Source organism: Triticum urartu, chromosome 1A (assembly GCF_056163025.1).
Source record: "Triticum urartu cultivar PI428250 chromosome 1A, HENAU_Tu73, whole genome shotgun sequence".
Taxonomy (NCBI): Eukaryota; Viridiplantae; Streptophyta; class Magnoliopsida; order Poales; family Poaceae; genus Triticum; species Triticum urartu.
This window is the reverse complement of record NC_141873.1, coordinates 170,003,060-170,019,146: the sequence shown is the minus strand read 5'-3', so window position 1 is coordinate 170,019,146 and position 16,087 is coordinate 170,003,060. Positions and strand designations below refer to the sequence as shown.

The window sequence follows — 16,087 nt, the reverse complement described above, 5'->3', positions numbered from 1 at the left end:
TTGTTTTTTTGCTTGTTTTTTACTTTGCAGAATATTAACACCAAATGGAGTCCAAATCCACGAGATGTTTTGAAGATTTTTACCCATAAGACACACACAGATCGAAAGAACTGCATGGGAGGAGGCTCCTGGGGTCCACTAGGCACAACGGCACGCCAGAGGCTCCTGGTGCGCCCTAGAGGGTAATGGAGCCCACAGGAAGATTCTCCACCGACATCCAACTCTATAAATACTATAAAATCCCAAAACCCTTGGGGAGTCGAGGAAATACAGATTTGGCCGCCGCAAGTTCTGGAGCCACGAGATCCAATCTAGAGGCATTTTTCGGCACTCTGTTGGAGGGCACAACGATCACGGAGAGGTTCTTCATCATCCTTGTTGCCCCTTCAAGGATGCGTGAGTAATTTATAATAGACCTATCGGTCCATAGCTAGTAGCTAGAAGGCTTATTCTCTCCTTTTGATATTCAATACAATGTTCTCCTTGATGTTCTTCAAGATCTATTTGATGTAATGACTTCTTGCACTCTGTTTGTTAGGATTCGATGAATTGTGGGTTTACGATCAGTTCTATCCATGAATATTATTTGAGTCTTTGTAGAACACTTTTACGCGTGATTGTTATAGCCTCGTATTCCTACATGAATAGATCTTGTCTACATCATGTCATCGTTCTTATTGCATTACTCTGTTTTCCATGAACTTAATACACTAGATGCATGATGGATAGCGGTCGATGTGTGGAGTAATAGTAGTAGATGCAGAATTGTTTCATTCTATTAATACTGGACATGATGCCTATATACATGATCATTTCCTTGGATATCATCATGATTATTCGATTTTCTATTAATTTCCAAACAGTAATTTGTTTACCCATCGTATGCTATTTTCTTGAGAGAAACCTCTAGTGAAAACTATGGCCCCCCGTGTCTATTTCCTATCATATAAAATCCAAAAAAACCTTTCTGCAAATTTTCTTTCTTTATTTTATATTGTGTTTTAGTTAGATCTATTTATCAAATCTCACACAATTTAATCTATCTCAATACTGAGGAGGGATTGACAACCCCTCTTATGCATTGGGTTGCAAGTATTTGTTGTTTGTGTGCCGGTGTTGTTTACATAGTGTTGCTTGGTTCTCCTAATGGATTGATAACCTTGGTTTCATAACTGAGGGAAATACTTACCTTTGCTATGCTACATCATCCTCTCCTCTTCGGGGAAATACCAACGCAGATACAAGCAACCAGGAAGAATTTCTGGCACCATTGCCGGGGAGACATCATCAACATCTATCAAGTACCTACACATAAACTCTCATCTCCTTGCAATTACTTTATTTGCCATTTTCCACTCATTTTCATCCCACCCACTTCTAAAATGTTTTCTCAAAAATACAAAATATTTTCCACTTCCCTTTTTTGCTTGTTTGCTATCTTTGCTTGTGTTCTCATGTGCCTTATATTTGCTTGCATCTTCGCTTGATAAAAATCTATTGATATGGATCCTCATCCACTTGCTAATATTTTCAAAATACCAAATTTTAATGAACCAATTTCTAGTGAGTTGAGTGCACTTGATTATCTCTATGAAGTTTTGCTTGAAAATCATGAATCTGAAAATTGTGATGAAGTGTTCAACGAAGAAATTTATAAAGTGATTCATGATAGCTCCTTGAATGAATAGCATGATTGCAATAATATTATTATAAATTCTATTACCATCAATTATGTTAATAATATGCTAAACTACAATCTTGGGGATGATAATTTTGTTATGTCCACTACTTATTGCAATGATCATTATTAGGGTGATAGTGTTTCTTATGATCTTAAAAATTTATTTAAGCCTTATAATGAATATAATATTTGCAATAATATTGAAAGTGGGTTTGGCAGAGCGTCAACTTTAGGTAAAAATAATTTCACACATTTGGATAGTGTTAATTCTAATAAATTTCTGATGAAAGTGTGTTTGGATAGGTCAGGACTTTATTTTATGTTAATCCCATTATCTTGGAAGATTATAAAACTTTTATGCATGTGGATCATGAAGAGAAAATTTTATATGATAGCTATATTGTTGAATTTGATTAGGATCCTACATGTAATTATTATGAGGGAGAAAACTATGGTTGTACACATTTTTATATAACTAAATTACCTCTTGTTATGTTGAGATTGCTAATGTTTCATTCTTCTTCCTTGCATATGCTAGTTTTTCCTTGTTTTGATAATTTGTTTTCTATAAAATTCCTATGCGTAGGAAGTATGTTAGACTTAAATGTGATTTTCATATTCCGTATGATGCTATCTTTGTGCTTCAATTCTTGTCTTTCATGCCAGCATCACTAAAATTATCAATGCCTAGCTAAAAGGCTTTAAAACGATAGCGCTTGTTGGGAGGCAACACAATGAATAAAATAAATTTTTCACTTTTTATTTCTATTCTTGTGTGTTTGCACAATTATGCTTCTTTTATATTATGTTTTTATGTTTAAATTAGTGTTTGTGCCAAGTAATGCCTTTAGGATGACTTGGGTGATAGTTGATTTGATCCTGTTGGAAAACATAAACTTTAACGTCTTGTAGTACAATTGATGTGCTCTTCTGGAGCGTCAAAAAATTCTGAATATTTTACACATGATTGATATACAAATTGGCTATGTTTTCTTAGTTTTTTAGAATTTTTGGAGTTACAGAAGTATGGTTAAAATACAGATTACTAGAGACTGTTCTGTTTTTGACAGATTCTGTTTTTGTTGCATTTTGTGATTATTTTGATGAATCTACGGATTGTATCGGGGGTATAAGCCATGTTAAAGTGATAATACAGTAGTTATCATGCAATAATAAAATATCAATGGGGTCGCAACAATACTTAAAGTGGTAATTTGCTTTATTATACTAACGGATCTCACAAAGGTTTTTGTTAAGTTTTGTGTGATTGAAGTTTTCATGTTTTTGGTGTGATCATGATGGATGAAGGAATAAGGAGTGAATATAGCCTAAGCTTGGGGATGCCCATGGCACCCCAAGTTAACATTCTAGGAGTCCCAAGCAACTAAGCTTGGGGATGCGCCGGAAGGCATCCCCTCTTTCTTCTAACGACCATCGATAACTTTACTTGGAGCTATATTTTTATTCGTCACATATCATGAGTCTTGCTTGGAGCATCTTGTATTATATGAGTATTTGCGTGTTTTGCTTTTTATTTTCTCAAAATTATCCTTGCTGGACACACCTATTTGAGATAGCCATAAAGATGTTATGATTTGTTAGAATTGCTCTATGTGCTTCACTTAATTTTTTTGAGCTATGGAATTGCCATTGTGCTTCACTTATATCTTTATGAGCACGGTGGTGGTTTAATTTTTGAAGAAATGCCCTCATCCTTCAATTATATTATTTTGAGAGTTAAATTTTTTGAAGAAATATTATGCACTCGTACTTTACTTCAATTTATTTGAGAGTCTTGAAAAGTAGCAGTGGTAATATATGAATTTAGTCCCAAAGTGATAGATATTCAAGGGGGATATAATAAAAAGTTTCATGATGATCATTGGACAATATAAACTTGATTCCTTGTAATAGTTTTGAAAGATGGAGATAGTAATATGTCAGTCATGTTCGTGAGTAATTATGCTTATTAAGAATATTGGTGTTAAGGTTTGTGATTCCCTATGCAAGCATGAAAGTCAATAGTTATGCAATGAAGTTATATCCGACTTGTGGTGCATTACTCGGTGTTAGTTATGCTTAATGCTCATTTATTATCGCTTTTGTTTTTGGTTGGTTACTTCTCAGTCTATTTGCTAGCATTTCCTTATACTAAGCGGGCATACTGATTGTGCATCCAAAATCTTAAACCCAAGTTGTGCCAAATGAGTCCACCATACCTACCTATATGCGGTATTTCCATGCCGCTCCAAGTAAATTTGTATGTGCCAACTCTCATTTTCAAAATGAGTTTCCTTTTTGTGTACCCATACCAATCATGAAGCGGCGGGGGGGGGTGGCCAATATATTCCATGCTAAATATGTTATTCTCAAGATGAGTGTTTACTCACTTGTCATTGCACGAGAGTGTGGTGTAACGCGCACGATGCGGCTATATCTCCCACGTGTCGAAGCACGACTTAGAGGCATAACCGCATTGTAAGCAAAGTCGCAAGTGAGGTAATATTCACACAACCCATGTAATATATAAGGGAAAGAGATACATAGTTGGCTTACAATCGCCACTTCACAACAATACATGAATAAAGCATTACATCATCCAGATACACCCAAGGTTCGACTACGGAACCAAAATAAAAGAAGACTACCCCAAATGCCACACAGATCCCCGATCGTCCCAACTGGGCTCCACTACTGAACAGCTGGAAACGGAACAACATAGCAAACAAAATCTTCATTGAGCTCCTCCTTGAGCTTGGTTGCGTCACCTACACGGTTCAACGGCACCTGCAAGCTGGTTTTGGAAGTATCTGTGAGTCACAGGGACTCAGCAATCTCACACCCTCGTGATCAAGACTATTTAAGCTTATAGGAAGGGTAAAAGGTATGAGGTAGAGCTGCAGCAAGCGACTAGCATATTTGGTGGCTAACATACGCAAATGAGAGCGAGAACAGAGGGCAAAGCACGTTCGAGAAATCTATGATCAGGAAGTGATCCTAGAACAACCTACGTCAAGCATTACTCCAACACCGTGTTCACTTCCCGGACTCCGTCGAGAAGAGACCATCATGGTTACACACACGGTTGATGTATTTTTAATTACGATAAACTTCAGGTTTTCTACAACCGGACATTAACAAATTCCCATCTGCCCATAACCGTGGGCACGGCTTTCGAAAGTTCAAAACCCTGCAGGGGAGTCCCAACATAGCCCATCACAAGCTCTCACGGTCAACGAAGGATATTCCTTCTCCCAAGACAATCCGATCAGACTCGGCATCCCGGTTACAAGACATCCTCGACAATGGTAAAACAAGTCCAGCAAGACCACCTGCTGTGCCGACAAATCCCGATTGGAGCTGCACACATCTCATTCTCAGGGCACACCGGATAAGCTCAGCGTACGGGAGCCAACGTAACCCATGTTTCCAAGGGACGGCCCCGCACAGTGCTCTGGGTTGGACCAACACTTAGGCAAGCACTGGCCCGGGGGTTTAAAATAAAGAGGACCCTTGGGCTCGCCCAACCCAAGGGAAAAAGAGGCTAGGTGGCGAATGGTAAAACCAATGTTGGGCCTTGCTGGAGGAGTTTTATTCAAGGCGAACTGTCAAGGGGTTCCCATTATAACCCAACCGTGTAAGGAACGCAAAATCCGGGAACATAACACCGATATGATGGAAACTAGGGCGGCAAGAGTGGAACAAAACACCAGGCATAAGGCCGAGCTTTCCACCCTTTACCAAGTATATAGATGCATTAATTAAATAAGAGATATTGTGATATCCCAACAAAATAACCATGTTCCAAACATGGAACAAGCTCCAATCTTCACTTGCAACAAACAACGCTATAAGAGGGGATGAGCAAAGCGGTGACATAGCCAAACAACGGTTTGCTAGGAAAAGGTGGGTTAGAGGCTTCGCTTAACAATATGGGAGGCATAACAAGCATGTGGTAGGAATCACATCATAGAAATAGCAAAAGAGCGAGCAACTAGCAAGCAAAGATAGAAGTGATTTCGAGGGTATGGTCATCTTGCCTGAGATCCCGCAAGGAAGAAGAATGATTCCATGAAGAAGACAAGCGGACGTAGTCGAACGAATCCTCACAACTCCGGAACAAAACCGAAGCTAACGCGAGAAGCAACCCGAAAAGAAGCAAACAACATAGTAAACAACCAACACATAATCATGGAATGATCCGCAAACAATTATGATGCATGTCTGGTTTAAGTATGCATAACATGGCAAAGGGCACAAACAAAACTACAAGTTAAGTGTATCCCAATATGCAACGAGTTGCATATTGATGGAACACCACATCAATTATTTAGTTCGATCTCGTTTATGTACCCAACAATATTAAATGTTGTTAAGCATGTCAAGAGGTGAAACATAAAGGAATTATCTATCTAAACAATTTAAATGGGGCCAGATATAGCAAACAACAAATTCGGTAAATCCCCATATACATTAGTAATTTAAAGAAAACAACAATTTTAAAATTTTAAATGTTATTATCATGATGCAGATGACATGTGCAGGTTTTATGCAAGTATTTATGAAAATGTTGACATGATAAGATATGAGGCATTTGTCATCATGGCGGAAAGAAAGGGTGCCACGACAACGAATCCGAAAATGATGCCACGGCAACATATCGGTTTCGGTAGCTTATGGAGATACTGGTACAAAAGGAAAAGTGACGGGAGCATGACATGCGATAGAAGGTGGGGTGATCCCGGTAACCGAGTTCCCACGGGTTAGTGGCATGGAAACGAGTGACAAAATTGACATGGTGCAGACAAAGGGGGCATCTCATCCAACATGCATTCATTTCACGGGTCAACAACGACGGTCGTCGTACATGGTTCGAAGTGGTACTTGCATCTTCGGACTTGTTGGTCTCGATTCTTGCGACGGTAGCGGTATACGTTTCATTTTCGGAGAGGTACTTGGGGTCAATTGAACTTGTCGGTCTCGTCATCCGAAGGGGTGCTTGACGTTCTTAGAGATTCCGAAGACGACGGTAGAGGTACACTAGTTGTACGGGTACTTGTCAGATCCACGGCGACGGTAGAGGTACAAACGTTATTGTAGTACTTGGGTTGTCGTGGAACTTGGCGCTTGCGGTATTGATAGCTCGAAGGGGTACTTGGCCTGTTCAAGGTCTCCGGCCGTAGTGGTACTTGATGATACGGGTAGTCCACCTTGACGAAAAACGGGTCTCCTCGGGGACTTGATGCATCCGAATTCTTCGGGTTTGTAGTAGTACTTGGCGTTCGGAGTTCGGGTCTTGCCGGTCTTGATGGTCTTTTGTTCCGAAAGGAAGCATCACAAGGCCTCGGTTGGGCAGCAGCAAGGAGGGGATGTAGCGGGCGCGCTCAAGGGAGAGCAGCAGAGGGCAGCAGCAGCAGTAAGGCGATGGTGGTGGTCGAACGAGGCAGGGTAGCTCGGTCGCGCGCGGGAAGAGGTCCAGGAAAACAAGGCGAGGCTGAAGGTCGGTCTCGGGCAGGGGATGTCCATGACTGGAACAGAGGAGGTCGACGAGGGGCGGCGTTGGGTGCTTGTATCCAGGGAGGCGGCGGACGCGGGAAGCTCGCCGTGAGGGCATCATGGCGAGGCCCTCCGGCGACGAGGCTCGTGACAGGGAAGAAGCCGCCAGCTCCTGGTGGTTGAGGTCGACTCCGAGGCGAACGCGGGGGAAGGCAGCGACGCAGGCGAGGAGGAAGGAGAGGCCGGCATGGTCACGCACGCAGGTCGGCATCCTGCTGGTGGTCGTCGGTGCAGCACCATCAAGGTCAGGGTCTAAGAGGAGGAGCCCGGTGGCGCGGGTGCATCATGGTGATACGGCAACGCATCGGAGGCTCGCGTGCTGGGGCATCGGGCGCAGGCGCTATGGCCGGAGGCGGGGACGTACGACGTCGAGTAGCCGCAGGTGTCTCTCGAGCGGCGCGCTCAAGCAGACGATGAAGGTGCGATGGTGGAGAAAAGGGGGATCGAGAGGGAGTGGGACAGTGGGTGAGAGGTGCGGGTTGAGCGCAGCTCCCTATTTCCGGCGGCGCGAGGTGGATCGGGGGAAGGGACCGAGGGGTGAGGGAGCGAACGGCTAGGGTTAGAGCAATGGGCTGCGGGAGATGGGCCTTGGAGCCGGCCAAGTGGGAAGGGCACCAGCTGGGCCTTGGCCAACTGGTGCGGCTGCTGGGCTCCCTCTTCCTTCCAAATTCTTTCCTTTCTTAAATTATTGTTTATATAAATAAACAACCAACAAAGCGGAAAATCCAGGGGTTTTTGGTTAGGAATATGGGATATATAAATATATATATGGGACCCTGGATTTATGTAGGGTTTGAATAAATTGCTCTGGCATTTTTACAAGGTAGAAAAATAATTAGAGGTTGAATTATTCTCAAACTTCATTCATTTTTGAACCTGACCAAAACAACTTCGAATGGGATGAAATCTGGCAGAGATGGTGTAGGAAAGAGTCAAGGTTTATATGGAAAAGATGAACATTAAAGGAGGAGGAATAAGGTCGCTTGCAAAGACATGAAAGAAGAAGGAAGGGAGAGGTGATGATGCATGGGTATGGCTTGAGAGAGAGATGACAAGGAAAATATATGAAGTTAAGTCGGATATAAGAAGAGTTGAAGAGTAATGCAATTGTGTGATGGGTCATTCCAAGATAATGGAATATTTAATATAGCTCCCTAATATCGGGAGGATATGTTATAAAGAGAATCACCATGTGAATTCCGTCGGTTTAAATAGATCGAAGATCCATACGGTTTATTTAGTTGAGTTAAGAAAAAGAAATGACATGATGGCATGATGACATGATGCAATGCATATGATGCAATGATGAATGCAAAGAACCAAACAAATCACCCCACGAAACCCGGTAAGCCTGGAAGGCATCTGAAGCTCCGGTTTTGGTGCGTCACAACACTCCACCACTACGAGAGGATCTCGTCCCGAGATCTAGAATGGCACCGGAGGGAAAAAGGAAGAGGAAGAGCATCGGTAAAACTAAGTTGCTTCTTTGACAAACGAGTGAAACCAAAAAGCCTTGAGAGGTTGAACAACTTGAAAGAAAGAATACAACGAAGATGAAAAAAGTTGAAAACACTCCGTAAGAAAAGTGGAACAAGTAACATTACGAGAACCTTGTAGGTTGAAAGACATAAGAAAAGGGTTGCAATGGACAAGAAGTACATGCAAGCACTGCGGTTGAAAAAAAGATGTACAAGGAACGAGAAAAAAAATCAATTACGACCACACTCCGGTTTAAACAAGATAGAAAAGAAATAAGAATAATATAATTTTGACAACCATCCGATTTGTAAATGGAAGGAATTTGAACATGATCTTGGCAAAACAAGATGATGGGTTGAAGAGAGCAACATCACAATGCCTCCAGAAGAAATGAGAGGATGGAATGAAATTAACGGAGGAGAAAACAAGATCTTGGTAGAGCACGCTTACAACAAATGCTAGAACGGAGTTGTTAGATTATCAACAACGAAAAGGATAAGCTTGAAGTGGGCTTATGGAAACAACTCAAAACTTAGAGGTGAATGCATGCCACTATGGAAAACAATAGATTGGATTGATATGAACAAGTAGACGAGAAACTTATTTCACCGGGAGGATAAATGAAGAACTTGGGTCATTTATAAGCACCATCAATAGCAACAATCCATAGGGAAAGCTTTAGGTGAAACATGACACAAGATAGCTCCAACGAGGAGGTTGATGGATTTAAAATACCTCATTCTTGATAACTTGTGAATCATGAAACACGAAGGAAAATTATCAAGAATGACATAATAACATCTCCAATGATACGGTAGAAAGGATTGCACTTTGAAATGCGAGATAAAGAATGCTTGAGTTCCCTTCAAAAGAATCTTGATGAACACTTCGAGAAGGAATTTAAATCCTTGATGAACCATCATGTAGAACCTTCATGAAAAACTCCGGTAACAAAAGGATAACGAGAAGAAAAAGAAGTTGAAAACACAAGATGAATCCTTGCAATGAGTAGATGGATCTTCGCGATGAAATAAATTGAGAGAGGTTGGAGCTCCGGGAAAGAAAAGATGAAACAAGTGAAACCGAGAATGTGATATGATGAACCACTCCGGAAAGCAGGAAATTAGATCACTTGGATGAAACAATAATAAGAATTACGTTATGCGTATCCTTCACCAATTAAATGATGACCCATATTGGATTTGGCATACTACTTATTCTCGTAGAAAGGATTAAGATAGATATAGCGCCAACTCGAGAAAGTCTTCAACGAACCACCGGTAGGATTTGGAAAGAACGAATGAATCGAATATGAAACCAAGGAAGAGAACTCTTGAACAAACCACCATAAGAATTGAAAAAGACGAATAAAACATGAAGAAACACCGGGAAGGATTAGCAAATAAACGAAAATTCTTGAGAGAATTTAGATCCATGAGAACGAAGAGATTACAAGCTGACTAGAGAATCCTTGATTTAAGCTCTGGTATGATTTTGGAGAATCATAGCTGAAAGCTGAGAATGAATAATCCTGAATTGATGGCCTCCGGAGAATCAAACTGAAAAGACTCCTGAATTGCTTCGGATGGGTGAAAAGAATTGTCACAATCGAAAACACTTAAGAAAGGATGGCGTGACGCTAGAACCATGAATCTTGGAGAGAATGGAGCAAGATTTAAGAGAAACTCTTCTTCGGTCTGTAAATGTCAAGAATGACGATGAGAAACACCACCATGAATTGTTTAGACACTCCGGGATCACGAAGAATATAAAGGTTGAATCAACAATGAATGGGATTTGAAAGATCTTGGAGAAAAGGCATTTAACTGATGATAACTCATTCTTACGTCAAACTTGGAAAGAATTTGAGAGTAACTCCGAGAAATTTAGAAGAGTCAGGTAAGATCCTGGGTAAAGACCTGTGGGTTAGGGCCCACTCAAAAGAAACACCATAGAACGATTTAAAAGAGAGAATGCACTGGTTGAATTAAAAGGCTTGAATGAGAGAACGTCCTCGAAGATATTGAACAACTGCAGAGTGGAAACACGAATCTTCGAGATATCTTGAGCACTCCGGAACAATTGACTAGTGAGAAGTGGATGATTAAGAGGTGCACCGGCATGAGAAGGTATTTGACACAAGGAAAAGGATCAACAAAGCTAGAATTGGATCCACCGGAGAAGAAAATAAGTGAAGAGTAACGAACTTGAGGCTCCGTTAGTATCTTCAAGTGAATCACCGGATAAGAACATTCAAAGACAAGAATGAAGAGTCTTCACATGAATAAAATGGATACTTTAATAAGATATATGAGTCCTTAAAGAAAAAGGGTGGGAGGGAGGGAAAACAAAGTCAACTTGAAGACGGATGAAACGAACAACATTGATGAAAAAAACTGAGATTGGATCTTGCGAATGTTGAAATGATAGGATCATCTTGAAGAGAATCACACCGGTTGAATAGAATTGACATGACAAACTCGATGATCGAGAAGGATTAGTATCGCATAAGAACATGAGAACACCTCTTAAACAAGGTATGGAATCAACATTTGACTTCGAAGCAACTCGAATACCACAACTGAAAACAAAAACAAAGGATTGGCTTGCAAAATAAGCCGGAACAAACATATGATAGAGATTTCGTCCAAAGTTTTCGTGGTGGGGCCTACACGGGCTCGATCGTACAGCACCATCATGTACAAGGAAGTGCACATGACATACGAAGCGTCCCCGAGTCAGCATAGCCAAAGACTCTTTAAGACACAACGAGACCACTATAAAACCAACCGTGGATGGGCGGACCACTAGACGTCGAACCCCAATTTCATATCATGCATCTATCAGAAAGATATCCTAGGAGCTACTTGAATTCCCACTTATAAACTTCCGAAATTTTCCGGTTATGCAATCAGGTGTTGGGGATACAGGGGAAGCATAATATCTCACCCAAAACTAGCAAATCCTACATCCAGCTGTATCCATCCTTCAACACATAACCAAGAAACCTTCGAAAATCATTTACCTCAACCTTCGAAAAGGATCCGTTATATGAGTTATGGCAATACTCCCGAACTTCCGCCCCAGTACTGGGTGGCGTCGAGGTTATCTCACCAACAACTACATAAAAGAGATTTTCGATGTCGGCGAAACTCAGGTATACCAGAACTGCAACGATAAAATTGTGACGACAACACCTCGGAGCTCAACTCCCCGGGACACTGCCACAACCCCTAAATGTCAGGAGGCACCAAGAACAATGTTCTCGTCATAAATCCATCGGAACATTTCCAAGATACCCGCGTGATCCTAAAATTGTTTTTAGTGAGAAGAGAAGAGTCAAAACTCTATGTCAGGATGCCTCACCAGAGCGACGAAGGGATTGAGGAGTAAAAATAATTCCTAACTCTCCGATATATATAATTCCTAAATGATTAAAAACATCTTTCTAGACTCAACAACGCCAGCGATTCGATCAAGCAGGGGGCTCCTAATTCGGGGAAGGCTCTGATTACCAACTTGTAACGCCCACGATGCGGCTATATCTCCCACGTGTTGAAGCACGACTTAGAGGCATAACCGCATTGTAAGCAAAGTCGCAAGTGAGGTAATCTCCACACAACCCATGTAATACATAAGGGAAAGAGATACATAGTTGGCTTACAATCGCCACTTCACAACAATACATGAATAAAGCATTACATCATCCAGATACACACAAGGTCCGACTACGGAACCAAAAAAAAATAAGACTACCCCAAATGCTACACAGATCCCCGATCGTCCCAACTGGGCTCCACTACTGAACAACTGGAAACGGAACAACATAGCGAACACAATCTTTATAGAGCTCCTCCTTGAGCTTGGTTGCGTCACCTGCACAGTTCAACGACACCTGCAAGCTAGTTTTGGAAGTATCTGTGAGTCACGGGGACTCAGCAATCTCACACCCTCGCGATCAAGACTATTTAAGCTTATAGGAATGGTAAAAGGTATGAGGTGGAGCTGCAGCAAGCGACTAACATATTTGGTGGCTAACATACGCAAATGAGAGCGAGAAGAGAAGGCAAAGCACGTTCGAGAAATCTATGATCAGGAAGTGATCCTAGAACAACCTATGTCAAGCATTACTCCAACACCGTGTTCACTTCCCGGACTCCGCTGAGAAGAGACCATCACGGTTACACACGCGGTTGATGTATTTTTAATTACGATAAACATCAGGTTTTCTACAACCGGACATTAACAAATTCCCATCTGCCCATAACCGCGGGGACGGCTTTCGAAAGTTCAAAACCCTGCAAGGGAGTCCCAACTTAGCCCATCACAAGCTCTCACGGTCAACGAAGGATATTCCATCTCCCAAGACAATCCGATCAGACTCGGCATCCCAGTTACAAGACATCCTCGACAATGGTAAAACAAGTCCAGCAAGACCACCCGGTGTGCCGACAAATCCCGATAGGAGCTGCACATAACTCGTTCTCAGGGCACACCGGATAAGTTAAGCGTACGGGAGCCAAGGTTACCCAAGTTGCCAAGGGACGGCCCCGCACGATGCTCTGGGTTGGACCAACACTTAGACAAGCACTAGCCCGGGGGTTTAAAATAAAGATGACCCTTGGGCTGGCCTAACCCAACGGAAAAAGAGGCTAGGTGCTGAATGGTAAAATCAATGTTGGGCCTTGCTGGAGGAGTTTTATTCAAGGTGAACTGTCAAGGGGTTCCCATTATAACTCAACCGTCTAAGGAACACAAAATCCGGGAACATGACACCGATATGACGGAAACTAGGGCGCCAGGAGTGGAACAAAATACCAGGCATAAGGCTGAGCCTTCCACCCTTTACCAAGTATATAGATGCATTAATTAAATAATAGATATTGTGATATCCCAACAAAATAACCATGTTCCAAACATGGAACAAGCTCCAATCTTCCCCTGCAACTAACAACGCTATAAGAGGGGCTGAGCAAAGGAGTGACATAGCCAAACAACGGTTTGCTAGGAAAAGGTGGGTTAGAGGCTTGGCTTAACAATATGGGAGGCATAATAAGCAAGTGGTAGGAATCGCAGCATCAGCATAGCAAAAGAGCGAGCAACTAGCAAGCAAAGATAGAAGTGATTTCGAGGGTATGGTTATCTTGCCTGAGATCCCGCAAGGAAGAAGGATGAATCCATGAAGAAGACAAGCAGACGTAGTCAAACGAATCCTCACAACTCCGGAACGAAACCGAGGCTAACGCGAGAAGCAACCCGGAAAGAAGCAAATAGCATAGTAAACAACCAACAGATAATCATGGCATGATGCGCAAACAATTATGATGCATGTCCGGTTTAAATATGCATGACATGGCAAAGGGCACAAACAAAACTACAAGTTAAGTGTATCCCAATATGCAATGAGTTGCATATTGACGTTACACCACATCAATTATTTAGTTCGATCTCGTTTATGTACCCAACAATATTAAATGTTGTTAAGAATGTCAAGAGGTGAAACATAAAGGAATTATCTATCTAAACAATTTAAATGGGGGCCGGATATAGCAAACAACAAATCCGGTAAATCCCCATATGCATTAGTAATTTAAAGCAAACAACAATTTTAACATTTTAAATGTTATTATCATGATGCGGATGACATGTGCAAGTTTTATGCAAGTATTTATGAAAACGTTGACATGATAAGATATGAGGCATTTGTCATCGTGGCGGAAAGAAAGGGTGCCACGACAACGAATCCGAAAATGATGCCACGACAACATATCGGTTCCGGTAGCTTATGGAGATACCGGTACAAAAGGAAAAGTGACGGGAGCATGACATGCGATAGAAGGTGGGGTGATCCCGGTAACCGGGTTCCCATGGGTTAGTGGCATGGAAACGAGTGACAAAGCTGACATGGTGCAGACAAAGGGGGCATCTCATCCAACATGCATTCATTTCACGGGTCAACGATGATGGTCGTCGTACATGTTTGGAGTGGTACTTGCATCTTCGGACTTGTCGGTCTCGATTCTTGTGAATGTAGCGGTATACGTCTCGTTTTCGGAGAGGTACTTGGGGTCAATTGAACTTCTCGGTCTCTTCATCCAAAGGGGTGCTTGACGTTCTTAGCGATTCCGAAGACGACGGTAGAGGTACACTAGTTGTAGGGGTACTTGTCGGATCCACGGCGACGGTAGAGGTACAAACGTTCTCGTGGTACTTGGGTCATCGTGGAACTTGGCGCTTGCGGTATTGATAGCTCGAAGGGGTACTTGGCGTGTCCGAGGTCTCCGGCCGTTGTGGTACTTGATGATACGGGTAGTCGAACGTGACGAAAAACGGGTCTCCTCGGGGACTTGATGCATCCGAATTCTTCGGGTTTGTAGTAGTACTTGGCGTTCGGAGTCCGTGTCTTGCTGGACTTAATGGTATTTTGTTTTGAAACGAAGCATCACAAGGCCTCGGTTGGGCAGCAGCTAGGAGGCGATGGAGCGGGCGCGCTCAAGGGAGAGCAGCAGAGGGCAGCAGCAGCAGTGAGGCAATGGTGGTGGTCGAATGAGGCAGGGCAGCTTGGTCGCGCGTGGGAAGAGGTCAAGGAAAACAAGGCGAGGCTGAAGGTGCATCTCGGGCAGGGGCTGTCCATGACTTGAACAGAGGAGGTCGACGAGTGGTGGCGTTGGGTGCTTGTATGCAGGGAGGCGGCGGACGCGGGAAGCTCGCCGTGAGGGTGTCATGGCGAGGCACTCCGGCGACGAGGCTCGTGACAGGGAAGAAGCCACCAGCTCCTGGTGGTGGAGGTCGACTCCGAGGCGAACGCGGGGGAAGGCAGCAACGCAGTCGAGGAGGAAGGAGAGGCCGGCATGGTCATGCACACAGGTCGGCATCCTGCTGGTGGTCGTCGGTGCGGCACCATGGCCGAAGGCCAAGGTCACGGTCTAAGAGGAGGAGCCCGGTGGCGCGGGTGCATCATGGTGATACGGTAGCGCAACGGAGGCTCGCGTGCAGGGGCATTGGGCACGGGCGCTATGGCCGGAGGCGGGGACGTTCGACGGCGGGTAACCGCGGGTGTCTCTCGAGTGGCGCGCTCAAGCAGACGACGAAGGCGTGATGGTGGAGAAAAAGGGGATCGAGAGGGAGTGGGACAGTGGGCGAGAGGTGCGGGTCGAGCATGGCTCCCTGTTTCTGGCGGCGCGAGGTGGATCGAGGGAACGGAGCGAGGGGCGAGGGAGCGAACGGCTAGGGTTAGAGAAGTGGGCTACGGGGGATGGGCCTTGGATCCGGCCCAGTGGGAAGGGCGCCAGCTGGGCCTTGGCCAACTGGTGCGGCTGCTGGGCTCCCTCTTCCTTCCAAATTCTTTAGTTTCTTAAATTATTGTTTATA

General features: G+C 43.3%; 2 pseudogenes; both read right to left on the bottom strand.

Moving 5' to 3' along the window:
• Positions 1 to 6,355: 6,355 nt before the first annotated feature.
• On the bottom strand, positions 6,356 to 7,448 carry LOC147990494 (uncharacterized; annotated as a pseudogene).
• A 642-nt stretch (positions 7,449 to 8,090) lies between these two features.
• On the bottom strand, positions 8,091 to 15,591 carry LOC147990493 (uncharacterized; annotated as a pseudogene).
• Between the last annotated feature and the right edge of the window lie 496 nt (positions 15,592 to 16,087).